Source organism: Sceloporus occidentalis, unplaced genomic scaffold (genome assembly GCF_023333645.1).
Source record: "Sceloporus occidentalis isolate IW3139 unplaced genomic scaffold, rSceOcc1.0.p SCAF_42, whole genome shotgun sequence".
In the NCBI taxonomy this organism is placed as follows: Eukaryota; Metazoa; Chordata; class Lepidosauria; order Squamata; family Phrynosomatidae; genus Sceloporus; species Sceloporus occidentalis.
In genome coordinates, this window is record NW_028317022.1 from 6,229,960 (window position 1) to 6,257,885 (window position 27,926).

Below are 27,926 nucleotides of genomic sequence, written 5' to 3' on the forward strand. Positions count from 1 at the left end.
TTGTGTGTGTGTCTGGGTGGCAGAGCCCGTCCTGGTGTGTATTTAGTCATCTGTTTCCTGGCACTTTACTTTCTGTATGAATAAATTGAACTATTTAACTTTTACAGAGATAAACACCCTCCTGAATTTGTAGTCACTTCAGAGGACAAAACATTCTAGGCCCAGAAATCAGTGAGAGCAAAAGTTAAGGTATTGTGTTATTTACTCTATTTCAACCTACGTATCTTATTAAAAAGGATTAGTGGCACTAAATTGTGGCTTCAGGCGTCCCGTGTATGATGACTTTTTTTTGTGTACTGATGTACTCCCACTCCCATCACATAAGATTCTATCTTATACTATCTGCCGAGCACTGATGTTCTCTTTATCCAATACACATGGATGTCGAGGAGTTAAGATTCTGTCCATTCTGTCTATTTTATTTCCATAAAAAGGCCCACCAAAATCCTCAGCACCAGGCCCATGATGCTCTTAATCCGGCCCTGCCACTGTTGTTTGGTCATACAAACAATGATATGACAGAAGATATTTCATAATAAACTGCATGTTTTGCATTAACCCTCCTAGTGCTTTTTTTCACGAAACACGTTTTCTTTGTCAAGGTTAACAAGAGTGGAGTTCGAACCCACACAGACGCATGTCCATTGGATGTTAAGTCCAATTGCATTATTGTATTATATATTTTTTCCAATAAAGAACTTTAAAGCTCTGCTGTGCCTATCCCATTGTTGTTTGGTCATACAAACACAGAGATGACAGAAGATATTTCACTTTATAAGAAACTGCATGTTTTTGGTTAACCCTTATGGAGATTTTTTTTTCATGAAAGACGTTTTGTTTGTCAAGTTCATAGTAAAATGATGTTACCAGGAGTGGGGTTCGAACCCACGCAGACACATGTCCATTGGATCTTAAGCCCAACGCCTTAACCACTCGGCCATTCTGGTGTTGAAAGACAATGCTGAATGGCAATGCAGTGATTTTTTCTGAGAGTATTTAAAAAATATATATTTTATGTGTGATCTGCATTAGAATATCATACACTTTGCATGCAATTCTTATGACATATTTTCAAGGATGGTCCAGGACGCCAGTTGTACCCAATATGAATCTAATTCTTCAAGATTATAGCCCTTTTGAGGGGGTCCCTCCTTACCTCTTTGTTTCTGGAGGTCATATTTTTATGTTATGCACACTGGCTGTGTCCTGTTTAGCTATTGTACAGCGCTGCAGAACATGATGGTGCTATATATAAAACAATTAAAAAAATAATCACTTAATTATATAATTGTATTTTTTATTTTTCTCATTTTTACACTAAAGAACTTTAATACTCTGCTGGCCCTATCTCACTGTTGTTTGGTCATAGGAACACAGAAATGACAGAAGATATTTCACTTTATAAGAAACTGCATGTTTTTGGTTAACCCTTATGGAGATTTTGTTTTCATGAAAGATGTTTTGTTTGTCAAGTTCATAGTAAAATGTTTTTACCAGGAGTGGGGTTTGAACCCACGAGGACACATGTCCATTGGATCTTAAGTCCAACGCCTTAACCACTCGGCCATCCTGGTGTTGAAAGAAAATGCTGAATGGCAATGCAGTGATTTTTTCTGAGAGTATTTAAAAAATATATATTTTATGTGTGATCTGCATTAGAATATCATACACTTTGCATGCAATTCTTATGACATATTTTCAAGGATGGTCCAGGACGCCAGTTGTACCCAATATGAATCTAATTCTTCAAGATTATAGCCCTTTTGAGGGGGTCCCTCCTTACCTCTTTGTTTCTGGAAGTCATATTTTGTATGTTATGCACACTGGCTGTGTCCTGTTTAGCTATTGTACAGCGCTGCAGAACATGATGGTGCTATATATAAAACAATTAAAAAAATAATCACTTAATTATATAATTGTATTTTTTATTTTTCTCATTTTTACACTAAAGAACTTTAATACTCTGCTGGCCCTATCTCACTGTTGTTTGGTCATAGGACCACAGAAATGACAGAAGATATTTCACTTTATAAGAAACTGCATGTTTTTGGTTAACCCTTATGGAGATATCAAAGACATTACATTTGTCGAGTTCATTGTAAAATACTTCTACTGGGAGTGGGGTTCAAACCCACGCAGACACATGTCCATTGGATCTTAAGTCCAACGCCTTAACCACTCGGCCATCCTGGTGTTGAAAGACAATGCTGAATGGCAATGCAGTGATTTTTTCTGAGAGTATTTTTCTTTTTATTTTTTTAAATTACCGTATTTGCTCAATTATAAGACAAGGTTTTTTTCAGGGCAAATGCTCTGAAAAATATCCCTTGTCTTATATTCAAGGTCGTCTTATAATCAGACCTCAAATAGAGGTTTGACTGCAACACTAAGATCCAGATCCCCCTCAGCGCTGCAGGGAACCCAGATCCTCCTCTCTGGCAGCCAGTGGCCGTCTGTGCGATGCGCGCAGACAACCTCCGCTGCTGCCAGCACATCCTCTGGGGCTTCTATGATTGAGTGCTGGCATCACATGACCTTCCACTGCTCAGTTACTGCTGCACGTCTGCTTCCCCTGTGCAGTAAAACAGGTTGTGCGAGCAACCCAGAATGAAGCAGCGAGCCCCTGCGGAAGTCTGCGAGCGGCACATACATCATCAGTTCAGGTAAGGGGGTGGGGGAGGCTTTATAAGGAAGTATGTGAGATTGAGTGAGTGAGTGAGTGAATTAATGAGTATCTGTGAAATAGTGAATGAACGTTTGTGAATGAGTATATGTTAATGAGTATCTGAATGAGGGAATCAATGTATGAATAAATATCTCTGAATGAATATCTGAATCAGTGAATGAGTATCTGTGAATGAGTGAATTAATATTTGTGAACGAGTGAATGAATATGTGTGTGTGATAGCATGGATATGTAAGTGAGGGGGCATGCAACAGGCAGGCTGTTTTGGTGGCAAGGATGCCACAGGCAGGCTGTTTTGGGGGCAAAGATGACAAGTCCTATTCCTCCAATCTGGGTCCTAGGCAGGTATGGGTATGAATCTGATTTGATACTAAAGGGGGGGGGCTGGCACAAATACACAATGTGGGGCTGGCTGGGGGCAATACGCAAGGGTGTGGGGGCACTAATTCACAAGCGGGTGCTGGCTGGGGCATCACATAAATCAATACTAAAGTGGGGCTGTCTGGTGGGATAAATATACAATGTGGGGCTGGCTGGGGGCATAAATACACAATGGGGGGCTGGCGGCTTTAATACACAAGAGGGCCAGCTGCGGCCAGCACATAAATCAATACCAAAGAGAAGGGCAGCCTGGGGGCATAAATACACATAGGACTGGCTGGGGGCAATACACAAGGGGGCAAAAACACAAACAACATAAGCAGCATGGAATAGCCTGTCCTGTTGTTTGTGTGTCAGTGTGGCAGAGCCTGTCCTGTTGTGTGTGTGTGTTTGGGTGTCGGTGTGGCAAGGCCTGTCCTGTGGTGAGTGTTTGGTTGTCTGTGTGGCAGAGCCTGTCCTGGTTTGTGTGTCTCTGGGTGTCAGTGTGGCAGAGCCTGTCCTGGTGTATGTGTTTGGGTGTCAGTGTGGCAGAGCCTGTCCTGGTGTATGTGTTTGGGTGTCAGTGTGGCAGAGCTTGTCCTGGTGTATGTGTTTGGGTGTCGGTGTGGCAGAGTCTGTCCTTTTGTGTGTGTCTGGGTGGCAGAGCCCGTCCTGGTGTGTATTTAGTCATCTGTTTCCTGGCACTTTACTTTCTGTATGAATAAATTGAACTATTTAACTTTTACAGAGATAAACACCCTCCTGAATTTGTAGTCACTTCAGAGGACAAAACATTCTAGGCCCAGAAATCAGTGAGAGCAAAAGTTAAGGTATTGTGTTATTTACTCTATTTCAACCTACGTATCTTATTAAAAAGGATTAGTGGCACTAAATTGTGGCTTCAGGCGTCCCGTGTATGATGACTTTTTTTTTGTGTACTGATGTACTCCCACTCCCATCACATAAGATTCTATCTTATACTATCTGCCGAGCACTGATGTTCTCTTTATCCAATACACATGGATGTCGAGGAGTTAAGATTCTGTCCATTCTGTCTATTTTATTTCCATAAAAAGGCCCACCAAAATCCTCAGCACCAGGCCCATGATGCTCTTAATCCGGCCCTGCCACTGTTGTTTGGTCATACAAACAATGATATGACAGAAGATATTTCATAATAAACTGCATGTTTTGCATTAACCCTCCTAGTGCTTTTTTTCACGAAACACGTTTTCTTTGTCAAGGTTAACAAGAGTGGAGTTCGAACCCACACAGACGCATGTCCATTGGATGTTAAGTCCAATTGCATTATTGTATTATATATTTTTTCCAATAAAGAACTTTAAAGCTCTGCTGTGCCTATCCCATTGTTGTTTGGTCATACAAACACAGAGATGACAGAAGATATTTCACTTTATAAGAAACTGCATGTTTTTGGTTAACCCTTATGGAGATTTTTTTTTCATGAAAGACGTTTTGTTTGTCAAGTTCATAGTAAAATGTTGCTACCAGGAGTGGGGTTCGAACCCACGCGGACACATGTCCATTGGATCTTAAGTCCAACGCCTTAACCACTCGGCCAACCTGGTGTTGAAAGACAATTCTGAATGGCAATGCAGTGATTTTTTCTGAGAGTATTTAAAAAATATATATTTTATGTGTGATCTGCATTAGAATATCATACACTTTGCATGCAATTCTTATGACATATTTTCAAGGATGGTCCAGGACGCCAGTTGTACCCAATATGAATCTAATTCTTCAAGATTATAGCCCTTTTGAGGGGGCCCCTCCTTACCTCTTTGTTTCTGGAAGTCATATTTTGTATGTTATGCACACTGGCTGTGTCCTGTTTAGCTATTGTACAGCGCTGCAGAACATGATGGTGCTATATATAAAACAATTAAAAAAATAATCACTTAATTATATAATTGTATTTTTTATTTTTCTCATTTTTACACTAAAGAACTTTAATACTCTGCTGGCCCTATCTCACTGTTGTTTGGTCATAGGAACACAGAAATGACAGAAGATATTTCACTTCATAAGAAACTGCATGTTTTTGGTTAACCCTTATGGAGATTTTGTTTTCATGAAAGATGTTTTGTTTGTCAAGTTCATAGTAAAATGTTTTTACCAGGAGTGGGGTTCGAACCCACGAGGATACATGTCCATTGGATCTTAAGTCCAACGCCTTAACCACTCGGCCATCCTGGTGTTGAAAGACAATGCTGAATGGCAATGCAGTGATTTTTTCTGAGAGTATTTAAAAAATATATATTTTATGTGTGATCTGCATTAGAATATCATACACTTTGCATGCAATTCTTATGACATATTTTCAAGGATGGTCCAGGACGCCAGTTGTACCCAATATGAATCTAATTCTTCAAGATTATAGCCCTTTTGAGGGGGTCCCTCCTTACCTCTTTGTTTCTGGAGGTCATATTTTTATGTTATGCACACTGGCTGTGTCCTGTTTAGCTATTGTACAGCGCTGCAGAACATGATGGTGCTATATATAAAACAATTAAAAAAATAATCACTTAATTATATAATTGTATTTTTTATTTTTCTCATTTTTACACTAAAGAACTTTAATACTCTGCTGGCCCTATCTCACTGTTGTTTGGTCATAGGACCACAGAAATGACAGAAGATATTTCACTTTATAAGAAACTGCATGTTTTTGGTTAACCCTTATGGAGATTTTTTTTCATGAAAGACATTATGTTTGTCGAGTTCATTGTAAAATACTTCTACCGGGAGTGGGGTTCGAACCCACGCGGACACATGTCCATTGGATCTTAAGTCCAACGCCTTAACCACTCGGCCATCCTGGTGTTGAAAGACAATGCGGAATGGCAATGCAGTGATTTTTTCTGAGAGTATTTTTTTTTTTTTTTAAATGACCGTATTTGCTCAATTATAAGACAAGGGTTTTTTCAGGGCAAATGCTCTGAAAAATATCCCTTGTCTTATATTCAAGGTCGTCTTATAATCAGACCTCAAATAGAGGTTTGACTGCAACACTAAGATCCAGATCCCCCTCAGCGCTGCAGGGAACCCAGATCCTCCTCTCTGGCAGCCAGTGGCCGTCTGTGCGATGCGCGCAGAGAACCTCCGCTGCTGCCAGCACATCCTCTGGGGCTTCTATGATTGAGTGCTGGCATCACATGACCTTCCACTGCTCAGTTACTGCTGCACGTCTGCTTCCCCTGTGCAGTAAAACAGGTTGTGCGAGCAACCCAGAAGGAAGCAGCGAGCCCCTGCGGAAGTCTGCGAGCGGCACATACATCATCAGTTCAGGTAAGGGGGTGGGGGAGGCTTTATGAAGAAGTATGTGAGATTGAGTGAGTGAGTGAATTAATGAGTATCTGTGAAGGAGTGAATGAACGTTTGTGAATGAGTATATGTTAATGAGTATCTGAATGAGGGAATCAATGTATGAATAAATATCTCTGAATGAATATCTGAATCAGTGAATGAGTATCTGTGAATGAGTGAATTAATATTTGTGAACGAGTGAATGAATATGTGTGTGTGATAGCATGGATATGTAAGTGAGGGGGCATGCAACAGGCAGGCTGTTTTGGTGGCAAGGATGCCACAGGCAGGCTGTTTTGGGGGCAAAGATGACAAGTCCTATTCCTCCAATCTGGGTCCTAGGCAGGTATGGGTATGAATCTGATTTGATACTAAAGGGGGGGGCTGGCACAAATACACAATGTGGGGCTGGCTGGGGGCAATACGCAAGGGTGTGGGGGCACTAATTCACAAGCGGGTGCTGGCTGGGGCATCACATAAATCAATACTAAAGTGGGGCTGTCTGGTGGGATAAATATACAATGTGGGGCTGGCTGGGGGCATAAATACACAATGGGGGGCTGGCGGCTTTAATACACAAGAGGGCCAGCTGCGGCCAGCACATAAATCAATACCAAAGAGAAGGGCAGCCTGGGGGCATAAATACACATAGGACTGGCTGGGGGCAATACACAAGGGGGCAAAAACACAAACAACATAAGCAGCATGGAATAGCCTGTCCTGTTGTTTGTGTGTCAGTGTGGCAGAGCCTGTCCTGTTGTGTGTGTGTGTTTGGGTGTCGGTGTGGCAAGGCCTGTCCTGTGGTGAGTGTTTGGTTGTCTGTGTGGCAGAGCCTGTCCTGGTTTGTGTGTCTCTGGGTGTCAGTGTGGCAGAGCCTGTCCTGGTGTATGTGTTTGGGTGTCAGTGTGGCAGAGCCTGTCCTGGTGTATGTGTTTGGGTGTCAGTGTGGCAGAGCTTGTCCTGGTGTATGTGTTTGGGTGTCGGTGTGGCAGAGTCTGTCCTTTTGTGTGTGTCTGGGTGGCAGAGCCCGTCCTGGTGTGTATTTAGTCATCTGTTTCCTGGCACTTTACTTTCTGTATGAATAAATTGAACTATTTAACTTTTACAGAGATAAACACCCTCCTGAATTTGTAGTCACTTCAGAGGACAAAACATTCTAGGCCCAGAAATCAGTGAGAGCAAAAGTTAAGGTATTGTGTTATTTACTCTATTTCAACCTACGTATCTTATTAAAAAGGATTAGTGGCACTAAATTGTGGCTTCAGGCGTCCCGTGTATGATGACTTTTTTTTTGTGTACTGATGTACTCCCACTCCCATCACATAAGATTCTATCTTATACTATCTGCCGAGCACTGATGTTCTCTTTATCCAATACACATGGATGTCGAGGAGTTAAGATTCTGTCCATTCTGTCTATTTTATTTCCATAAAAAGGCCCACCAAAATCCTCAGCACCAGGCCCATGATGCTCTTAATCCGGCCCTGCCACTGTTGTTTGGTCATACAAACAATGATATGACAGAAGATATTTCATAATAAACTGCATGTTTTGCATTAACCCTCCTAGTGCTTTTTTTCACGAAACACGTTTTCTTTGTCAAGGTTAACAAGAGTGGAGTTCGAACCCACACAGACGCATGTCCATTGGATGTTAAGTCCAATTGCATTATTGTATTATATATTTTTTCCAATAAAGAACTTTAAAGCTCTGCTGTGCCTATCCCATTGTTGTTTGGTCATACAAACACAGAGATGACAGAAGATATTTCACTTTATAAGAAACTGCATGTTTTTGGTTAACCCTTATGGAGATTTTTTTTTCATGAAAGACGTTTTGTTTGTCAAGTTCATAGTAAAATGTTGCTACCAGGAGTGGGGTTCGAACCCACGCGGACACATGTCCATTGGATCTTAAGTCCAACGCCTTAACCACTCGGCCAACCTGGTGTTGAAAGACAATTCTGAATGGCAATGCAGTGATTTTTTCTGAGAGTATTTAAAAAATATATATTTTATGTGTGATCTGCATTAGAATATCATACACTTTGCATGCAATTCTTATGACATATTTTCAAGGATGGTCCAGGACACCAGTTGTACCCAATATGAATCTAATTCTTCAAGATTATAGCCCTTTTGAGGGGGTCCCTCCTTACCTCTTTGTTTCTGGAAGTCATATTTTGTATGTTATGCACACTGGCTGTGTCCTGTTTAGCTATTGTACAGCGCTGCAGAACATGATGGTGCTATATATAAAACAATAAAAAAAATAATCACTTAATTATATAATTGTATTTTTTATTTTTCTCATTTTTACACTAAAGAACTTTAATACTCTGCTGGCCCTATCTCACTGTTGTTTGGTCATAGGAACACAGAAATGACAGAAGATATTTCACTTCATAAGAAACTGCATGTTTTTGGTTAACCCTTATGGAGATTTTGTTTTCATGAAAGATGTTTTGTTTGTCAAGTTCATAGTAAAATGTTTTTACCAGGAGTGGGGTTCGAACCCACGAGGATACATGTCCATTGGATCTTAAGTCCAACGCCTTAACCACTCGGCCATCCTGGTGTTGAAAGACAATGCTGAATGGCAATGCAGTGATTTTTTCTGAGAGTATTTAAAAAATATATATTTTATGTGTGATCTGCATTAGAATATCATACACTTTGCATGCAATTCTTATGACATATTTTCAAGGATGGTCCAGGACGCCAGTTGTACCCAATATGAATCTAATTCTTCAAGATTATAGCCCTTTTGAGGGGGTCCCTCCTTACCTCTTTGTTTCTGGAGGTCATATTTTTATGTTATGCACACTGGCTGTGTCCTGTTTAGCTATTGTACAGCGCTGCAGAACATGATGGTGCTATATATAAAACAATAAAAAAAATAATCACTTAATTATATAATTGTATTTTTTATTTTTCTCATTTTTACACTAAAGAACTTTAATACTCTGCTGGCCCTATCTCACTGTTGTTTGGTCATAGGACCACAGAAATGACAGAAGATATTTCACTTTATAAGAAACTGCATGTTTTTGGTTAACCCTTATGGAGATTTTTTTTCATGAAAGACATTATGTTTGTCGAGTTCATTGTAAAATACTTCTACCGGGAGTGGGGTTCGAACCCACGCGGACACATGTCCATTGGATCTTAAGTCCAACGCCTTAACCACTCGGCCATCCTGGTGTTGAAAGACAATGCGGAATGGCAATGCAGTGATTTTTTCTGAGAGTATTTTTTTTTTTTTTTAAATGACCGTATTTGCTCAATTATAAGACAAGGGTTTTTTCAGGGCAAATGCTCTGAAAAATATCCCTTGTCTTATATTCAAGGTCGTCTTATAATCAGACCTCAAATAGAGGTTTGACTGCAACACTAAGATCCAGATCCCCCTCAGCGCTGCAGGGAACCCAGATCCTCCTCTCTGGCAGCCAGTGGCCGTCTGTGCGATGCGCGCAGAGAACCTCCGCTGCTGCCAGCACATCCTCTGGGGCTTCTATGATTGAGTGCTGGCATCACATGACCTTCCACTGCTCAGTTACTGCTGCACGTCTGCTTCCCCTGTGCAGTAAAACAGGTTGTGCGAGCAACCCAGAAGGAAGCAGCGAGCCCCTGCGGAAGTCTGCGAGCGGCACATACATCATCAGTTCAGGTAAGGGGGTGGGGGAGGCTTTATGAAGAAGTATGTGAGATTGAGTGAGTGAGTGAATTAATGAGTATCTGTGAAGGAGTGAATGAACGTTTGTGAATGAGTATATGTTAATGAGTATCTGAATGAGGGAATCAATGTATGAATAAATATCTCTGAATGAATATCTGAATCAGTGAATGAGTATCTGTGAATGAGTGAATTAATATTTGTGAACGAGTGAATGAATATGTGTGTGTGATAGCATGGATATGTAAGTGAGGGGGCATGCAACAGGCAGGCTGTTTTGGTGGCAAGGATGCCACAGGCAGGCTGTTTTGGGGGCAAAGATGACAAGTCCTATTCCTCCAATCTGGGTCCTAGGCAGGTATGGGTATGAATCTGATTTGATACTAAAGGGGGGGGCTGGCACAAATACACAATGTGGGGCTGGCTGGGGGCAATACGCAAGGGTGTGGGGGCACTAATTCACAAGCGGGTGCTGGCTGGGGCATCACATAAATCAATACTAAAGTGGGGCTGTCTGGTGGGATAAATATACAATGTGGGGCTGGCTGGGGGCATAAATACACAATGGGGGGCTGGCGGCTTTAATACACAAGAGGGCCAGCTGCGGCCAGCACATAAATCAATACCAAAGAGAAGGGCAGCCTGGGGGCATAAATACACATAGGACTGGCTGGGGGCAATACACAAGGGGGCAAAAACACAAACAACATAAGCAGCATGGAATAGCCTGTCCTGTTGTTTGTGTGTCAGTGTGGCAGAGCCTGTCCTGTTGTGTGTGTGTGTTTGGGTGTCGGTGTGGCAAGGCCTGTCCTGTGGTGAGTGTTTGGTTGTCTGTGTGGCAGAGCCTGTCCTGGTGTGTGTGTCTCTGGGTGTCAGTGAGGCAGAGCCTGTCCTGGTGTATGTGTTTGGGTGTCAGTGTGGCAGAGCCTGTCCTGGTGTATGTGTTTGGGTGTCAGTGTGGCAGAGCTTGTCCTGGTGTATGTGTTTGGGTGTCGGTGTGGCAGAGTCTGTCCTTGTGTGTGTGTCTGGGTGGCAGAGCCCGTCCTGGTGTGTATTTAGTCATCTGTTTCCTGGCACTTTACTTTCTGTATGAATAAATTGAACTATTTAACTTTTACAGAGATAAACACCCTCCTGAATTTGTAGTCACTTCAGAGGACAAAACATTCTAGGCCCAGAAATCAGTGAGAGCAAAAGTTAAGGTATTGTGTTATTTACTCTATTTCAACCTACGTATCTTATTAAAAAGGATTAGTGGCACTAAATTGTGGCTTCAGGCGTCCCGTGTATGATGACTTTTTTTTGTGTACTGATGTACTCCCACTCCCATCACATAAGATTCTATCTTATACTATCTGCCGAGCACTGATGTTCTCTTTATCCAATACACATGGATGTCGAGGAGTTAAGATTCTGTCCATTCTGTCTATTTTATTTCCATAAAAAGGCCCACCAAAATCCTCAGCACCAGGCCCATGATGCTCTTAATCCGGCCCTGCCACTGTTGTTTGGTCATACAAACAATGATATGACAGAAGATATTTCATAATAAACTGCATGTTTTGCATTAACCCTCCTAGTGCTTTTTTTCACGAAACACGTTTTCTTTGTCAAGGTTAACAAGAGTGGAGTTCGAACCCACACAGACGCATGTCCATTGGATGTTAAGTCCAATTGCATTATTGTATTATATATTTTTTCCAATAAAGAACTTTAAAGCTCTGCTGTGCCTATCCCATTGTTGTTTGGTCATACAAACACAGAGATGACAGAAGATATTTCACTTTATAAGAAACTGCATGTTTTTGGTTAACCCTTATGGAGATTTTTTTTTCATGAAAGACGTTTTGTTTGTCAAGTTCATAGTAAAATGATGTTACCAGGAGTGGGGTTCGAACCCACGCAGACACATGTCCATTGGATCTTAAGCCCAACGCCTTAACCACTCGGCCATTCTGGTGTTGAAAGACAATGCTGAATGGCAATGCAGTGATTTTTTCTGAGAGTATTTAAAAAATATATATTTTATGTGTGATCTGCATTAGAATATCATACACTTTGCATGCAATTCTTATGACATATTTTCAAGGATGGTCCAGGACGCCAGTTGTACCCAATATGAATCTAATTCTTCAAGATTATAGCCCTTTTGAGGGGGTCCCTCCTTACCTCTTTGTTTCTGGAGGTCATATTTTTATGTTATGCACACTGGCTGTGTCCTGTTTAGCTATTGTACAGCGCTGCAGAACATGATGGTGCTATATATAAAACAATTAAAAAAATAATCACTTAATTATATAATTGTATTTTTTATTTTTCTCATTTTTACACTAAAGAACTTTAATACTCTGCTGGCCCTATCTCACTGTTGTTTGGTCATAGGAACACAGAAATGACAGAAGATATTTCACTTTATAAGAAACTGCATGTTTTTGGTTAACCCTTATGGAGATTTTGTTTTCATGAAAGATGTTTTGTTTGTCAAGTTCATAGTAAAATGTTTTTACCAGGAGTGGGGTTCGAACCCACGAGGACACATGTCCATTGGATCTTAAGTCCAACGCCTTAACCACTCGGCCATCCTGGTGTTGAAAGAAAATGCTGAATGGCAATGCAGTGATTTTTTCTGAGAGTATTTAAAAAATATATATTTTATGTGTGATCTGCATTAGAATATCATACACTTTGCATGCAATTCTTATGACATATTTTCAAGGATGGTCCAGGACGCCAGTTGTACCCAATATGAATCTAATTCTTCAAGATTATAGCCCTTTTGAGGGGGTCCCTCCTTACCTCTTTGTTTCTGGAAGTCATATTTTGTATGTTATGCACACTGGCTGTGTCCTGTTTAGCTATTGTACAGCGCTGCAGAACATGATGGTGCTATATATAAAACAATTAAAAAAATAATCACTTAATTATATAATTGTATTTTTTATTTTTCTCATTTTTACACTAAAGAACTTTAATACTCTGCTGGCCCTATCTCACTGTTGTTTGGTCATAGGACCACAGAAATGACAGAAGATATTTCACTTTATAAGAAACTGCTTGTTTTTGGTTAACCCTTATGGAGATATCAAAGACATTACATTTGTCGAGTTCATTGTAAAATACTTCTACTGGGAGTGGGGTTCAAACCCACGCAGACACATGTCCATTGGATCTTAAGTCCAACGCCTTAACCACTCGGCCATCCTGGTGTTGAAAGACAATGCTGAATGGCAATGCAGTGATTTTTTCTGAGAGTATTTTTCTTTTTATTTTTTTAAATTACCGTATTTGCTCAATTATAAGACAAGGTTTTTTTCAGGGCAAATGCTCTGAAAAATATCCCTTGTCTTATATTCAAGGTCGTCTTATAATCAGACCTCAAATAGAGGTTTGACTGCAACACTAAGATCCAGATCCCCCTCAGCGCTGCAGGGAACCCAGATCCTCCTCTCTGGCAGCCAGTGGCCGTCTGTGCGATGCGCGCAGACAACCTCCGCTGCTGCCAGCACATCCTCTGGGGCTTCTATGATTGAGTGCTGGCATCACATGACCTTCCACTGCTCAGTTACTGCTGCACGTCTGCTTCCCCTGTGCAGTAAAACAGGTTGTGCGAGCAACCCAGAATGAAGCAGCGAGCCCCTGCGGAAGTCTGCGAGCGGCACATACATCATCAGTTCAGGTAAGGGGGTGGGGGAGGCTTTATAAGGAAGTATGTGAGATTGAGTGAGTGAGTGAGTGAATTAATGAGTATCTGTGAAATAGTGAATGAACGTTTGTGAATGAGTATATGTTAATGAGTATCTGAATGAGGGAATCAATGTATGAATAAATATCTCTGAATGAATATCTGAATCAGTGAATGAGTATCTGTGAATGAGTGAATTAATATTTGTGAACGAGTGAATGAATATGTGTGTGTGATAGCATGGATATGTAAGTGAGGGGGCATGCAACAGGCAGGCTGTTTTGGTGGCAAGGATGCCACAGGCAGGCTGTTTTGGGGGCAAAGATGACAAGTCCTATTCCTCCAATCTGGGTCCTAGGCAGGTATGGGTATGAATCTGATTTGATACTAAAGGGGGGGGCTGGCACAAATACACAATGTGGGGCTGGCTGGGGGCAATACGCAAGGGTGTGGGGGCACTAATTCACAAGCGGGTGCTGGCTGGGGCATCACATAAATCAATACTAAAGTGGGGCTGTCTGGTGGGATAAATATACAATGTGGGGCTGGCTGGGGGCATAAATACACAATGGGGGGCTGGCGGCTTTAATACACAAGAGGGCCAGCTGCGGCCAGCACATAAATCAATACCAAAGAGAAGGGCAGCCTGGGGGCATAAATACACATAGGACTGGCTGGGGGCAATACACAAACAACATAAGCAGCATGGAATAGCCTGTCCTGTTGTTTGTGTGTCAGTGTGGCAGAGCCTGTCCTGTTGTGTGTGTGTGTTTGGGTGTCGGTGTGGCAAGGCCTGTCCTGTGGTGAGTGTTTGGTTGTCTGTGTGGCAGAGCCTGTCCTGGTGTGTGTGTCTCTGGGTGTCAGTGTGGCAGAGCCTGTCCTGGTGTATGTGTTTGGGTGTCAGTGTGGCAGAGCTTGTCCTGGTGTATGTGTTTGGGTGTCGGTGTGGCAGAGTCTGTCCTTGTGTGTGTGTCTGGGTGGCAGAGCCCGTCCTGGTGTGTATTTAGTCATCTGTTTCCTGGCACTTTACTTTCTGTATGAATAAATTGAACTATTTAACTTTTACAGAGATAAACACCCTCCTGAATTTGTAGTCACTTCAGAGGACAAAACATTCTAGGCCCAGAAATCAGTGAGAGCAAAAGTTAAGGTATTGTGTTATTTACTCTATTTCAACCTACGTATCTTATTAAAAAGGATTAGTGGCACTAAATTGTGGCTTCAGGCGTCCCGTGTATGATGACTTTTTTTTTGTGTACTGATGTACTCCCACTCCCATCACATAAGATTCTATCTTATACTATCTGCCGAGCACTGATGTTCTCTTTATCCAATACACATGGATGTCGAGGAGTTAAGATTCTGTCCATTCTGTCTATTTTATTTCCATAAAAAGGCCCACCAAAATCCTCAGCACCAGGCCCATGATGCTCTTAATCCGGCCCTGCCACTGTTGTTTGGTCATACAAACAATGATATGACAGAAGATATTTCATAATAAACTGCATGTTTTGCATTAACCCTCCTAGTGCTTTTTTTCACGAAACACGTTTTCTTTGTCAAGGTTAACAAGAGTGGAGTTCGAACCCACACAGACGCATGTCCATTGGATGTTAAGTCCAATTGCATTATTGTATTATATATTTTTTCCAATAAAGAACTTTAAAGCTCTGCTGTGCCTATCCCATTGTTGTTTGGTCATACAAACACAGAGATGACAGAAGATATTTCACTTTATAAGAAACTGCATGTTTTTGGTTAACCCTTATGGAGATTTTTTTTTCATGAAAGACGTTTTGTTTGTCAAGTTCATAGTAAAATGTTGCTACCAGGAGTGGGGTTCGAACCCACGCGGACACATGTCCATTGGATCTTAAGTCCAACGCCTTAACCACTCGGCCAACCTGGTGTTGAAAGACAATTCTGAATGGCAAGGCAGTGATTTTTTCTGAGAGTATTTAAAAAATATATATTTTATGTGTGATCTGCATTAGAATATCATACACTTTGCATGCAATTCTTATGACATATTTTCAAGGATGGTCCAGGACGCCAGTTGTACCCAATATGAATCTAATTCTTCAAGATTATAGCCCTTTTGAGGGGGTCCCTCCTTACCTCTTTGTTTCTGGAAGTCATATTTTGTATGTTATGCACACTGGCTGTGTCCTGTTTAGCTATTGTACAGCGCTGCAGAACATGATGGTGCTATATATAAAACAATTAAAAAAATAATCACTTAATTATATAATTGTATTTTTTATTTTTCTCATTTTTACACTAAAGAACTTTAATACTCTGCTGGCCCTATCTCACTGTTGTTTGGTCATAGGAACACAGAAATGACAGAAGATATTTCACTTCATAAGAAACTGCATGTTTTTGGTTAACCCTTATGGAGATTTTGTTTTCATGAAAGATGTTTTGTTTGTCAAGTTCATAGTAAAATGTTTTTACCAGGAGTGGGGTTCGAACCCACGAGGATACATGTCCATTGGATCTTAAGTCCAACGCCTTAACCACTCGGCCATCCTGGTGTTGAAAGACAATGCTGAATGGCAATGCAGTGATTTTTTCTGAGAGTATTTAAAAAATATATATTTTATGTGTGATCTGCATTAGAATATCATACACTTTGCATGCAATTCTTATGACATATTTTCAAGGATGGTCCAGGACGCCAGTTGTACCCAATATGAATCTAATTCTTCAAGATTATAGCCCTTTTGAGGGGGTCCCTCCTTACCTCTTTGTTTCTGGAGGTCATATTTTTATGTTATGCACACTGGCTGTGTCCTGTTTAGCTATTGTACAGCGCTGCAGAACATGATGGTGCTATATATAAAACAATTAAAAAAATAATCACTTAATTATATAATTGTATTTTTTATTTTTCTCATTTTTACACTAAAGAACTTTAATACTCTGCTGGCCCTATCTCACTGTTGTTTGGTCATAGGACCACAGAAATGACAGAAGATATTTCACTTTATAAGAAACTGCATGTTTTTGGTTAACCCTTATGGAGATTTTTTTTCATGAAAGACATTATGTTTGTCGAGTTCATTGTAAAATACTTCTACCGGGAGTGGGGTTCGAACCCACGCGGACACATGTCCATTGGATCTTAAATCCAACGCCTTAACCACTCGGCCAACCTGGTGTTGAAAGACAATTCTGAATGGCAATGCAGTGATTTTTTCTGAGAGTATTTAAAAAATATATATTTTATGTGTGATCTGCATTAGAATATCATACACTTTGCATGCAATTCTTATGACATATTTTCAAGGATGGTCCAGGACGCCAGTTGTACCCAATATGAATCTAATTCTTCAAGATTATAGCCCTTTTGAGGGGGTCCCTCCTTACCTCTTTGTTTCTGGAAGTCATATTTTGTATGTTATGCACACTGGCTGTGTCCTGTTTAGCTATTGTACAGCGCTGCAGAACATGATGGTGCTATATATAAAACAATTAAAAAAATAATCACTTAATTATATAATTGTATTTTTTATTTTTCTCATTTTTACACTAAAGAACTTTAATACTCTGCTGGCCCTATCTCACTGTTGTTTGGTCATAGGACCACAGAAATGACAGAAGATATTTCACTTTATAAGAAACTGCATGTTTTTGGTTAACCCTTATGGAGATTTTTTTTCATGAAAGACATTACGTTTGTCGAGTTCATTGTAAAATACTTCTACCGGGAGTGGGGTTCGAACCCACGCGGACACATGTCCATTGGATCTTAAGTCCAATGCCTTAACCACTCGGCCATCCTGGTGTTGAAAGACAACGCGGAATGGCAATGCAGTGATTTTTTCTGAGAGTATTTTTTTTTTTTTTTTAAATGACCGTATTTGCTCAATTATAAGACAAGGGTTTTTTCAGGGCAAATGCTCTGAAAAATATCCCTTGTCTTATATTCAAGGTCGTCTTATAATCAGACCTCAAATAGAGGTTTGACTGCAACACTAAGATCCAGATCCCCCTCAGCGCTGCAGGGAACCCAGATCCTCCTCTCTGGCAGCCAGTGGCCGTCTGTGCGATGCGCGCAGACAACCTCCGCTGCTGCCAGCACATCCTCTGGGGCTTCTATGATTGAGTGCTGGCATCACATGACCTTCCACTGCTCAGTTACTGCTGCACGTCTGCTTCCCCTGTGCAGTAAAACAGGTTGTGCGAGCAACCCAGAAGGAAGCAGCGAGCCCCTGCGGAAGTCTGCGAGCGGCACATACATCATCAGTTCAGGTAAGGGGGTGGGGGAGGCTTTATGAAGAAGTATGTGAGATTGAGTGAGTGAGTGAATTAATGAGTATCTGTGAAGGAGTGAATGAACGTTTGTGAATGAGTATATGTTAATGAGTATCTGAATGAGGGAATCAATGTATGAATAAATATCTCTGAATGAATATCTGAATCAGTGAATGAGTATCTGTGAATGAGTGAATTAATATTTGTGAACGAGTGAATGAATATGTGTGTGTGATAGCATGGATATGTAAGTGAGGGGGCATGCAACAGGCAGGCTGTTTTGGTGGCAAGGATGCCACAGGCAGGCTGTTTTGGGGGCAAAGATGACAAGTCCTATTCCTCCAATCTGGGTCCTAGGCAGGTATGGGTATGAATCTGATTTGATACTAAAGGGGGGGGCTGGCACAAATACACAATGTGGGGCTGGCTGGGGGCAATACGCAAGGGTGTGGGGGCACTAATTCACAAGCGGGTGCTGGCTGGGGCATCACATAAATCAATACTAAAGTGGGGCTGTCTGGTGGGATAAATATACAATGTGGGGCTGGCTGGGGGCATAAATACACAATGGGGGGCTGGCGGCTTTAATACACAAGAGGGCCAGCTGCGGCCAGCACATAAATCAATACCAAAGAGAAGGGCAGCCTGGGGGCATAAATACACATAGGACTGGCTGGGGGCAATACACAAGGGGGCAAAAACACAAACAACATAAGCAGCATGGAATAGCCTGTCCTGTTGTTTGTGTGTCAGTGTGGCAGAGCCTGTCCTGTTGTGTGTGTGTGTTTGGGTGTCGGTGTGGCAAGGCCTGTCCTGTGGTGAGTGTTTGGTTGTCTGTGTGGCAGAGCCTGTCCTGGTGTGTGTGTCTCTGGGTGTCAGTGAGGCAGAGCCTGTCCTGGTGTATGTGTTTGGGTGTCAGTGTGGCAGAGCCTGTCCTGGTGTATGTGTTTGGGTGTCAGTGTGGCAGAGCTTGTCCTGGTGTATGTGTTTGGGTGTCGGTGTGGCAGAGTCTGTCCTTGTGTGTGTGTCTGGGTGGCAGAGCCCGTCCTGGTGTGTATTTAGTCATCTGTTTCCTGGCACTTTACTTTCTGTATGAATAAATTGAACTATTTAACTTTTACAGAGATAAACACCCTCCTGAATTTGTAGTCACTTCAGAGGACAAAACATTCTAGGCCCAGAAATCAGTGAGAGCAAAAGTTAAGGTATTGTGTTATTTACTCTATTTCAACCTACGTATCTTATTAAAAAGGATTAGTGGCACTAAATTGTGGCTTCAGGCGTCCCGTGTATGATGACTTTTTTTTTGTGTACTGATGTACTCCCACTCCCATCACATAAGATTCTATCTTATACTATCTGCCGAGCACTGATGTTCTCTTTATCCAATACACATGGATGTCGAGGAGTTAAGATTCTGTCCATTCTGTCTATTTTATTTCCATAAAAAGGCCCACCAAAATCCTCAGCACCAGGCCCATGATGCTCTTAATCCGGCCCTGCCACTGTTGTTTGGTCATACAAACAATGATATGACAGAAGATATTTCATAATAAACTGCATGTTTTGCATTAACCCTCCTAGTGCTTTTTTTCACGAAACACGTTTTCTTTGTCAAGGTTAACAAGAGTGGAGTTCGAACCCACACAGACGCATGTCCATTGGATGTTAAGTCCAATTGCATTATTGTATTATATATTTTTTCCAATAAAGAACTTTAAAGCTCTGCTGTGCCTATCCCATTGTTGTTTGGTCATACAAACACAGAGATGACAGAAGATATTTCACTTTATAAGAAACTGCATGTTTTTGGTTAACCCTTATGGAGATTTTTTTTTCATGAAAGACGTTTTGTTTGTCAAGTTCATAGTAAAATGATGTTACCAGGAGTGGGGTTCGAACCCACGCAGACACATGTCCATTGGATCTTAAGTCCAACGCCTTAACCACTCGGCCATTCTGGTGTTGAAAGACAATGCTGAATGGCAATGCAGTGATTTTTTCTGAGAGTATTTAAAAAATATATATTTTATGTGTGATCTGCATTAGAATATCATACACTTTGCATGCAATTCTTATGACATATTTTCAAGGATGGTCCAGGACGCCAGTTGTACCCAATATGAATCTAATTCTTCAAGATTATAGCCCTTTTGAGGGGGTCCCTCCTTACCTCTTTGTTTCTGGAGGTCATATTTTTATGTTATGCACACTGGCTGTGTCCTGTTTAGCTATTGTACAGCGCTGCAGAACATGATGGTGCTATATATAAAACAATTAAAAAAATAATCACTTAATTATATAATTGTATTTTTTATTTTTCTCATTTTTACACTAAAGAACTTTAATACTCTGCTGGCCCTATCTCACTGTTGTTTGGTCATAGGAACACAGAAATGACAGAAGATATTTCACTTTATAAGAAACTGCATGTTTTTGGTTAACCCTTATGGAGATTTTGTTTTCATGAAAGATGTTTTGTTTGTCAAGTTCATAGTAAAATGTTTTTACCAGGAGTGGGGTTCGAACCCACGAGGACACATGTCCATTGGATCTTAAGTCCAACGCCTTAACCACTCGGCCATCCTGGTGTTGAAAGAAAATGCTGAATGGCAATGCAGTGATTTTTTCTGAGAGTATTTAAAAAATATATATTTTATGTGTGATCTGCATTAGAATATCATACACTTTGCATGCAATTCTTATGACATATTTTCAAGGATGGTCCAGGACGCCAGTTGTACCCAATATGAATCTAATTCTTCAAGATTATAGCCCTTTTGAGGGGGTCCCTCCTTACCTCTTTGTTTCTGGAAGTCATATTTTGTATGTTATGCACACTGGCTGTGTCCTGTTTAGCTATTGTACAGCGCTGCAGAACATGATGGTGCTATATATAAAACAATTAAAAAAATAATCACTTAATTATATAATTGTATTTTTTATTTTTCTCATTTTTACACTAAAGAACTTTAATACTCTGCTGGCCCTATCTCACTGTTGTTTGGTCATAGGACCACAGAAATGACAGAAGATATTTCACTTTATAAGAAACTGCATGTTTTTGGTTAACCCTTATGGAGATATCAAAGACATTACATTTGTCGAGTTCATTGTAAAATACTTCTACTGGGAGTGGGGTTCAAACCCACGCAGACACATGTCCATTGGATCTTAAGTCCAACGCCTTAACCACTCGGCCATCCTGGTGTTGAAAGACAATGCTGAATGGCAATGCAGTGATTTTTTCTGAGAGTATTTTTCTTTTTATTTTTTTAAATTACCGTATTTGCTCAATTATAAGACAAGGTTTTTTTCAGGGCAAATGCTCTGAAAAATATCCCTTGTCTTATATTCAAGGTCGTCTTATAATCAGACCTCAAATAGAGGTTTGACTGCAACACTAAGATCCAGATCCCCCTCAGCGCTGCAGGGAACCCAGATCCTCCTCTCTGGCAGCCAGTGGCCGTCTGTGCGATGCGCGCAGACAACCTCCGCTGCTGCCAGCACATCCTCTGGGGCTTCTATGATTGAGTGCTGGCATCACATGACCTTCCACTGCTCAGTTACTGCTGCACGTCTGCTTCCCCTGTGCAGTAAAACAGGTTGTGCGAGCAACCCAGAATGAAGCAGCGAGCCCCTGCGGAAGTCTGCGAGCGGCACATACATCATCAGTTCAGGTAAGGGGGTGGGGGAGGCTTTATAAGGAAGTATGTGAGATTGAGTGAGTGAGTGAGTGAATTAATGAGTATCTGTGAAATAGTGAATGAACGTTTGTGAATGAGTATATGTTAATGAGTATCTGAATGAGGGAATCAATGTATGAATAAATATCTCTGAATGAATATCTGAATCAGTGAATGAGTATCTGTGAATGAGTGAATTAATATTTGTGAACGAGTGAATGAATATGTGTGTGTGATAGCATGGATATGTAAGTGAGGGGGCATGCAACAGGCAGGCTGTTTTGGTGGCAAGGATGCCACAGGCAGGCTGTTTTGGGGGCAAAGATGACAAGTCCTATTCCTCCAATCTGGGTCCTAGGCAGGTATGGGTATGAATCTGATTTGATACTAAAGGGGGGGGCTGGCACAAATACACAATGTGGGGCTGGCTGGGGGCAATACGCAAGGGTGTGGGGGCACTAATTCACAAGCGGGTGCTGGCTGGGGCATCACATAAATCAATACTAAAGTGGGGCTGTCTGGTGGGATAAATATACAATGTGGGGCTGGCTGGGGGCATAAATACACAATGGGGGGCTGGCGGCTTTAATACACAAGAGGGCCAGCTGCGGCCAGCACATAAATCAATACCAAAGAGAAGGGCAGCCTGGGGGCATAAATACACATAGGACTGGCTGGGGGCAATACACAAACAACATAAGCAGCATGGAATAGCCTGTCCTGTTGTTTGTGTGTCAGTGTGGCAGAGCCTGTCCTGTTGTGTGTGTGTGTTTGGGTGTCGGTGTGGCAAGGCCTGTCCTGTGGTGAGTGTTTGGTTGTCTGTGTGGCAGAGCCTGTCCTGGTGTGTGTGTCTCTGGGTGTCAGTGTGGCAGAGCCTGTCCTGGTGTATGTGTTTGGGTGTCAGTGTGGCAGAGCTTGTCCTGGTGTATGTGTTTGGGTGTCGGTGTGGCAGAGTCTGTCCTTGTGTGTGTGTCTGGGTGGCAGAGCCCGTCCTGGTGTGTATTTAGTCATCTGTTTCCTGGCACTTTACTTTCTGTATGAATAAATTGAACTATTTAACTTTTACAGAGATAAACACCCTCCTGAATTTGTAGTCACTTCAGAGGACAAAACATTCTAGGCCCAGAAATCAGTGAGAGCAAAAGTTAAGGTATTGTGTTATTTACTCTATTTCAACCTACGTATCTTATTAAAAAGGATTAGTGGCACTAAATTGTGGCTTCAGGCGTCCCGTGTATGATGACTTTTTTTTTGTGTACTGATGTACTCCCACTCCCATCACATAAGATTCTATCTTATACTATCTGCCGAGCACTGATGTTCTCTTTATCCAATACACATGGATGTCGAGGAGTTAAGATTCTGTCCATTCTGTCTATTTTATTTCCATAAAAAGGCCCACCAAAATCCTCAGCACCAGGCCCATGATGCTCTTAATCCGGCCCTGCCACTGTTGTTTGGTCATACAAACAATGATATGACAGAAGATATTTCATAATAAACTGCATGTTTTGCATTAACCCTCCTAGTGCTTTTTTTCACGAAACATGTTTTCTTTGTCAAGGTTAACAAGAGTGGAGTTCGAACCCACACAGACGCATGTCCATTGGATGTTAAGTCCAATTGCATTATTGTATTATATATTTTTTCCAATAAAGAACTTTAAAGCTCTGCTGTGCCTATCCCATTGTTGTTTGGTCATACAAACATAGAGATGACAGAAGATATTTCACTTTATAAGAAACTGCATGTTTTTGGTTAACCCTTATGGAGATTTTTTTTTCATGAAAGACGTTTTGTTTGTCAAGTTCATAGTAAAATGTTGCTACCAGGAGTGGGGTTCGAACCCACGCGGACACATGTCCATTGGATCTTAAATCCAACGCCTTAACCACTCGGCCAACCTGGTGTTGAAAGACAATTCTGAATGGCAATGCAGTGATTTTTTCTGAGAGTATTTAAAAAATATATATTTTATGTGTGATCTGCATTAGAATATCATACACTTTGCATGCAATTCTTATGACATATTTTCAAGGATGGTCCAGGACGCCAGTTGTACCCAATATGAATCTAATTCTTCAAGATTATAGCCCTTTTGAGGGGGTCCCTCCTTACCTCTTTGTTTCTGGAAGTCATATTTTGTATGTTATGCACACTGGCTGTGTCCTGTTTAGCTATTGTACAGCGCTGCAGAACATGATGGTGCTATATATAAAACAATTAAAAAAATAATCACTTAATTATATAATTGTATTTTTTATTTTTCTCATTTTTACACTAAAGAACTTTAATACTCTGCTGGCCCTATCTCACTGTTGTTTGGTCATAGGAACACAGAAATGACAGAAGATATTTCACTTCATAAGAAACTGCATGTTTTTGGTTAACCCTTATGGAGATTTTGTTTTCATGAAAGATGTTTTGTTTGTCAAGTTCATAGTAAAATGTTTTTACCAGGAGTGGGGTTCGAACCCACGAGGACACATGTCCATTGGATCTTAAATCCAACGCCTTAACCACTCGGCCATCCTGGTGTTGAAAGACAATGCTGAATGGCAATGCAGTGATTTTTTCTGAGAGTATTTAAAAAATATATATTTTATGTGTGATCTGCATTAGAATATCATACACTTTGCATGCAATTCTTATGACATATTTTCAAGGATGGTCCAGGACGCCAGTTGTACCCAATATGAATCTAATTCTTCAAGATTATAGCCCTTTTGAGGGGGTCCCTCCTTACCTCTTTGTTTCTGGAAGTCATATTTTGTATGTTATGCACACTGGCTGTGTCCTGTTTAGCTATTGTACAGCGCTGCAGAACATGATGGTGCTATATATAAAACAATTAAAAAAATAATCACTTAATTATATAATTGTATTTTTTATTTTTCTCATTTTTACACTAAAGAACTTTAATACTCTGCTGGCCCTATCTCACTGTTGTTTGGTCATAGGACCACAGAAATGACAGAAGATATTTCACTTTATAAGAAACTGCATGTTTTTGGTTAACCCTTATGGAGATTTTTTTTCATGAAAGACATTACGTTTGTCGAGTTCATTGTAAAATACTTCTACCGGGAGTGGGGTTCGAACCCACGCGGACACATGTCCATTGGATCTTAAGTCCAACGCCTTAACCACTCGGCCATCCTGGTGTTGAAAGACAACGCGGAATGGCAATGCAGTGATTTTTTCTGAGAGTATTTTTTTTTTTTTTTAAATGACCGTATTTGCTCAATTATAAGACAAGGGTTTTTTCAGGGCAAATGCTCTGAAAAATATCCCTTGTCTTATATTCAAGGTCGTCTTATAATCAGACCTCAAATAGAGGTTTGACTGCAACACTAAGATCCAGATCCCCCTCAGCGCTGCAGGGAACCCAGATCCTCCTCTCTGGCAGCCAGTGGCCGTCTGTGCGATGCGCGCAGACAACCTCCGCTGCTGCCAGCACATCCTCTGGGGCTTCTATGATTGAGTGCTGGCATCACATGACCTTCCACTGCTCAGTTACTGCTGCACGTCTGCTTCCCCTGTGCAGTAAAACAGGTTGTGCGAGCAACCCAGAAGGAAGCAGCGAGCCCCTGCGGAAGTCTGCGAGCGGCACATACATCATCAGTTCAGGTAAGGGGGTGGGGGAGGCTTTATGAAGAAGTATGTGAGATTGAGTGAGTGAGTGAATTAATGAGTATCTGTGAAGGAGTGAATGAACGTTTGTGAATGAGTATATGTTAATGAGTATCTGAATGAGGGAATCAATGTATGAATAAATATCTCTGAATGAATATCTGAATCAGTGAATGAGTATCTGTGAATGAGTGAATTAATATTTGTGAACGAGTGAATGAATATGTGTGTGTGATAGCATGGATATGTAAGTGAGGGGGCATGCAACAGGCAGGCTGTTTTGGTGGCAAGGATGCCACAGGCAGGCTGTTTTGGGGGCAAAGATGACAAGTCCTATTCCTCCAATCTGGGTCCTAGGCAGGTATGGGTATGAATCTGATTTGATACTAAAGGGGGGGGCTGGCACAAATACACAATGTGGGGCTGGCTGGGGGCAATACGCAAGGGTGTGGGGGCACTAATTCACAAGCGGGTGCTGGCTGGGGCATCACATAAATCAATACTAAAGTGGGGCTGTCTGGTGGGATAAATATACAATGTGGGGCTGGCTGGGGACATAAATACACAATGGGGGGCTGGCGGCTTTAATACACAAGAGGGCCAGCTGCGGCCAGCACATAAATCAATACCAAAGAGAAGGGCAGCCTGGGGGCATAAATACACATAGGACTGGCTGGGGGCAATACACAAGGGGGCAAAAACACAAACAACATAAGCAGCATGGAATAGCCTGTCCTGTTGTTTGTGTGTCAGTGTGGCAGAGCCTGTCCTGTTGTGTGTGTGTGTTTGGGTGTCGGTGTGGCAAGGCCTGTCCTGTGGTGAGTGTTTGGTTGTCTGTGTGGCAGAGCCTGTCCTGGTGTGTGTGTCTCTGGGTGTCAGTGTGGCAGAGCCTGTCCTGGTGTATGTGTTTGGGTGTCAGTGTGGCAGAGCTTGTCCTGGTGTATGTGTTTGGGTGTCGGTGTGGCAGAGTCTGTCCTTGTGTGTGTGTCTGGGTGGCAGAGCCCGTCCTGGTGTGTATTTAGTCATCTGTTTCCTGGCACTTTACTTTCTGTATGAATAAATTGAACTATTTAACTTTTACAGAGATAAACACCCTCCTGAATTTGTAGTCACTTCAGAGGACAAAACATTCTAGGCCCAGAAATCAGTGAGAGCAAAAGTTAAGGTATTGTGTTATTTACTCTATTTCAACCTACGTATCTTATTAAAAAGGATTAGTGGCACTAAATTGTGGCTTCAGGCGTCCCGTGTATGATGACTTTTTTTTTGTGTACTGATGTACTCCCACTCCCATCACATAAGATTCTATCTTATACTATCTGCCGAGCACTGATGTTCTCTTTATCCAATACACATGGATGTCGAGGAGTTAAGATTCTGTCCATTCTGTCTATTTTATTTCCATAAAAAGGCCCACCAAAATCCTCAGCACCAGGCCCATGATGCTCTTAATCCGGCCCTGCCACTGTTGTTTGGTCATACAAACAATGATATGACAGAAGATATTTCATAATAAACTGCATGTTTTGCATTAACCCTCCTAGTGCTTTTTTTCACGAAACACGTTTTCTTTGTCAAGGTTAACAAGAGTGGAGTTCGAACCCACACAGACGCATGTCCATTGGATGTTAAGTCCAATTGCATTATTGTATTATATATTTTTTCCAATAAAGAACTTTAAAGCTCTGCTGTGCCTATCCCATTGTTGTTTGGTCATACAAACACAGAGATGACAGAAGATATTTCACTTTATAAGAAACTGCATGTTTTTGGTTAACCCTTATGGAGATTTTTTTTTCATGAAAGACGTTTTGTTTGTCAAGTTCATAGTAAAATGTTGCTACCAGGAGTGGGGTTCGAACCCACGCGGACACATGTCCATTGGATCTTAAGTCCAACGCCTTAACCACTCGGCCAACCTGGTGTTGAAAGACAATTCTGAATGGCAATGCAGTGATTTTTTCTGAGAGTATTTAAAAAATATATATTTTATGTGTGATCTGCATTAGAATATCATACACTTTGCATGCAATTCTTATGACATATTTTCAAGGATGGTCCAGGACGCCAGTTGTACCCAATATGAATCTAATTCTTCAAGATTATAGCCCTTTTGAGGGGGTCCCTCCTTACCTCTTTGTTTCTGGAAGTCATATTTTGTATGTTATGCACACTGGCTGTGTCCTGTTTAGCTATTGTACAGCGCTGCAGAACATGATGGTGCTATATATAAAACAATTAAAAAAATAATCACTTAATTATATAATTGTATTTTTTATTTTTCTCATTTTTACACTAAAGAACTTTAATACTCTGCTGGCCCTATCTCACTGTTGTTTGGTCATAGGAACACAGAAATGACAGAAGATATTTCACTTCATAAGAAACTGCATGTTTTTGGTTAACCCTTATGGAGATTTTGTTTTCATGAAAGATGTTTTGTTTGTCAAGTTCATAGTAAAATGTTTTTACCAGGAGTGGGGTTCGAACCCACGAGGATACATGTCCATTGGATCTTAAGTCCAACGCCTTAACCACTCGGCCATCCTGGTGTTGAAAGACAATGCTGAATGGCAATGCAGTGATTTTTTCTGAGAGTATTTAAAAAATATATATT

General features: G+C 41.2%; 24 non-coding genes across 24 annotated transcripts; all 24 read right to left on the minus strand.

Annotated features, from left to right (window-relative positions):
* Positions 1–864: 864 nt before the first annotated feature.
* TRNAL-UAA (transfer RNA leucine (anticodon UAA)) lies at positions 865–947 on the minus strand. The gene has a single exon. It is a non-coding gene; the product is annotated as a tRNA-Leu (tRNA).
* Positions 948–1,491: 544 nt separating this feature from the next.
* TRNAL-UAA (transfer RNA leucine (anticodon UAA)) lies at positions 1,492–1,574 on the minus strand. The gene has a single exon. It is a non-coding gene; the product is annotated as a tRNA-Leu (tRNA).
* Positions 1,575–2,110: 536 nt separating this feature from the next.
* TRNAL-UAA (transfer RNA leucine (anticodon UAA)) lies at positions 2,111–2,193 on the minus strand. Its single transcript has one exon. It is a non-coding gene; the product is annotated as a tRNA-Leu (tRNA).
* Positions 2,194–4,552: 2,359 nt separating this feature from the next.
* Positions 4,553–4,635, minus strand: TRNAL-UAA (transfer RNA leucine (anticodon UAA)). Its single transcript has one exon. It is a non-coding gene; the product is annotated as a tRNA-Leu (tRNA).
* A 545-nt stretch (positions 4,636–5,180) lies between these two features.
* Positions 5,181–5,263, minus strand: TRNAL-UAA (transfer RNA leucine (anticodon UAA)). Its single transcript has one exon. It is a non-coding gene; the product is annotated as a tRNA-Leu (tRNA).
* Positions 5,264–5,806: 543 nt separating this feature from the next.
* On the minus strand, positions 5,807–5,889 carry TRNAL-UAA (transfer RNA leucine (anticodon UAA)). Its single transcript has one exon. It is a non-coding gene; the product is annotated as a tRNA-Leu (tRNA).
* Positions 5,890–8,239: 2,350 nt separating this feature from the next.
* TRNAL-UAA (transfer RNA leucine (anticodon UAA)) lies at positions 8,240–8,322 on the minus strand. Its single transcript has one exon. It is a non-coding gene; the product is annotated as a tRNA-Leu (tRNA).
* Positions 8,323–8,867: 545 nt separating this feature from the next.
* Positions 8,868–8,950, minus strand: TRNAL-UAA (transfer RNA leucine (anticodon UAA)). The gene has a single exon. It is a non-coding gene; the product is annotated as a tRNA-Leu (tRNA).
* A 543-nt stretch (positions 8,951–9,493) lies between these two features.
* TRNAL-UAA (transfer RNA leucine (anticodon UAA)) lies at positions 9,494–9,576 on the minus strand. The gene has a single exon. It is a non-coding gene; the product is annotated as a tRNA-Leu (tRNA).
* A 2,349-nt stretch (positions 9,577–11,925) lies between these two features.
* TRNAL-UAA (transfer RNA leucine (anticodon UAA)) lies at positions 11,926–12,008 on the minus strand. The gene has a single exon. It is a non-coding gene; the product is annotated as a tRNA-Leu (tRNA).
* Positions 12,009–12,552: 544 nt separating this feature from the next.
* TRNAL-UAA (transfer RNA leucine (anticodon UAA)) lies at positions 12,553–12,635 on the minus strand. Its single transcript has one exon. It is a non-coding gene; the product is annotated as a tRNA-Leu (tRNA).
* A 536-nt stretch (positions 12,636–13,171) lies between these two features.
* TRNAL-UAA (transfer RNA leucine (anticodon UAA)) lies at positions 13,172–13,254 on the minus strand. The gene has a single exon. It is a non-coding gene; the product is annotated as a tRNA-Leu (tRNA).
* A 2,302-nt stretch (positions 13,255–15,556) lies between these two features.
* Positions 15,557–15,639, minus strand: TRNAL-UAA (transfer RNA leucine (anticodon UAA)). The gene has a single exon. It is a non-coding gene; the product is annotated as a tRNA-Leu (tRNA).
* Positions 15,640–16,184: 545 nt separating this feature from the next.
* TRNAL-UAA (transfer RNA leucine (anticodon UAA)) lies at positions 16,185–16,267 on the minus strand. The gene has a single exon. It is a non-coding gene; the product is annotated as a tRNA-Leu (tRNA).
* Positions 16,268–16,810: 543 nt separating this feature from the next.
* TRNAL-UAA (transfer RNA leucine (anticodon UAA)) lies at positions 16,811–16,893 on the minus strand. Its single transcript has one exon. It is a non-coding gene; the product is annotated as a tRNA-Leu (tRNA).
* A 544-nt stretch (positions 16,894–17,437) lies between these two features.
* On the minus strand, positions 17,438–17,520 carry TRNAL-UAA (transfer RNA leucine (anticodon UAA)). Its single transcript has one exon. It is a non-coding gene; the product is annotated as a tRNA-Leu (tRNA).
* Positions 17,521–19,871: 2,351 nt separating this feature from the next.
* On the minus strand, positions 19,872–19,954 carry TRNAL-UAA (transfer RNA leucine (anticodon UAA)). Its single transcript has one exon. It is a non-coding gene; the product is annotated as a tRNA-Leu (tRNA).
* A 544-nt stretch (positions 19,955–20,498) lies between these two features.
* On the minus strand, positions 20,499–20,581 carry TRNAL-UAA (transfer RNA leucine (anticodon UAA)). The gene has a single exon. It is a non-coding gene; the product is annotated as a tRNA-Leu (tRNA).
* Positions 20,582–21,117: 536 nt separating this feature from the next.
* TRNAL-UAA (transfer RNA leucine (anticodon UAA)) lies at positions 21,118–21,200 on the minus strand. The gene has a single exon. It is a non-coding gene; the product is annotated as a tRNA-Leu (tRNA).
* Positions 21,201–23,502: 2,302 nt separating this feature from the next.
* Positions 23,503–23,585, minus strand: TRNAL-UAA (transfer RNA leucine (anticodon UAA)). Its single transcript has one exon. It is a non-coding gene; the product is annotated as a tRNA-Leu (tRNA).
* Positions 23,586–24,130: 545 nt separating this feature from the next.
* TRNAL-UAA (transfer RNA leucine (anticodon UAA)) lies at positions 24,131–24,213 on the minus strand. Its single transcript has one exon. It is a non-coding gene; the product is annotated as a tRNA-Leu (tRNA).
* A 544-nt stretch (positions 24,214–24,757) lies between these two features.
* On the minus strand, positions 24,758–24,840 carry TRNAL-UAA (transfer RNA leucine (anticodon UAA)). Its single transcript has one exon. It is a non-coding gene; the product is annotated as a tRNA-Leu (tRNA).
* A 2,310-nt stretch (positions 24,841–27,150) lies between these two features.
* TRNAL-UAA (transfer RNA leucine (anticodon UAA)) lies at positions 27,151–27,233 on the minus strand. The gene has a single exon. It is a non-coding gene; the product is annotated as a tRNA-Leu (tRNA).
* A 545-nt stretch (positions 27,234–27,778) lies between these two features.
* TRNAL-UAA (transfer RNA leucine (anticodon UAA)) lies at positions 27,779–27,861 on the minus strand. Its single transcript has one exon. It is a non-coding gene; the product is annotated as a tRNA-Leu (tRNA).
* Between the last annotated feature and the right edge of the window lie 65 nt (positions 27,862–27,926).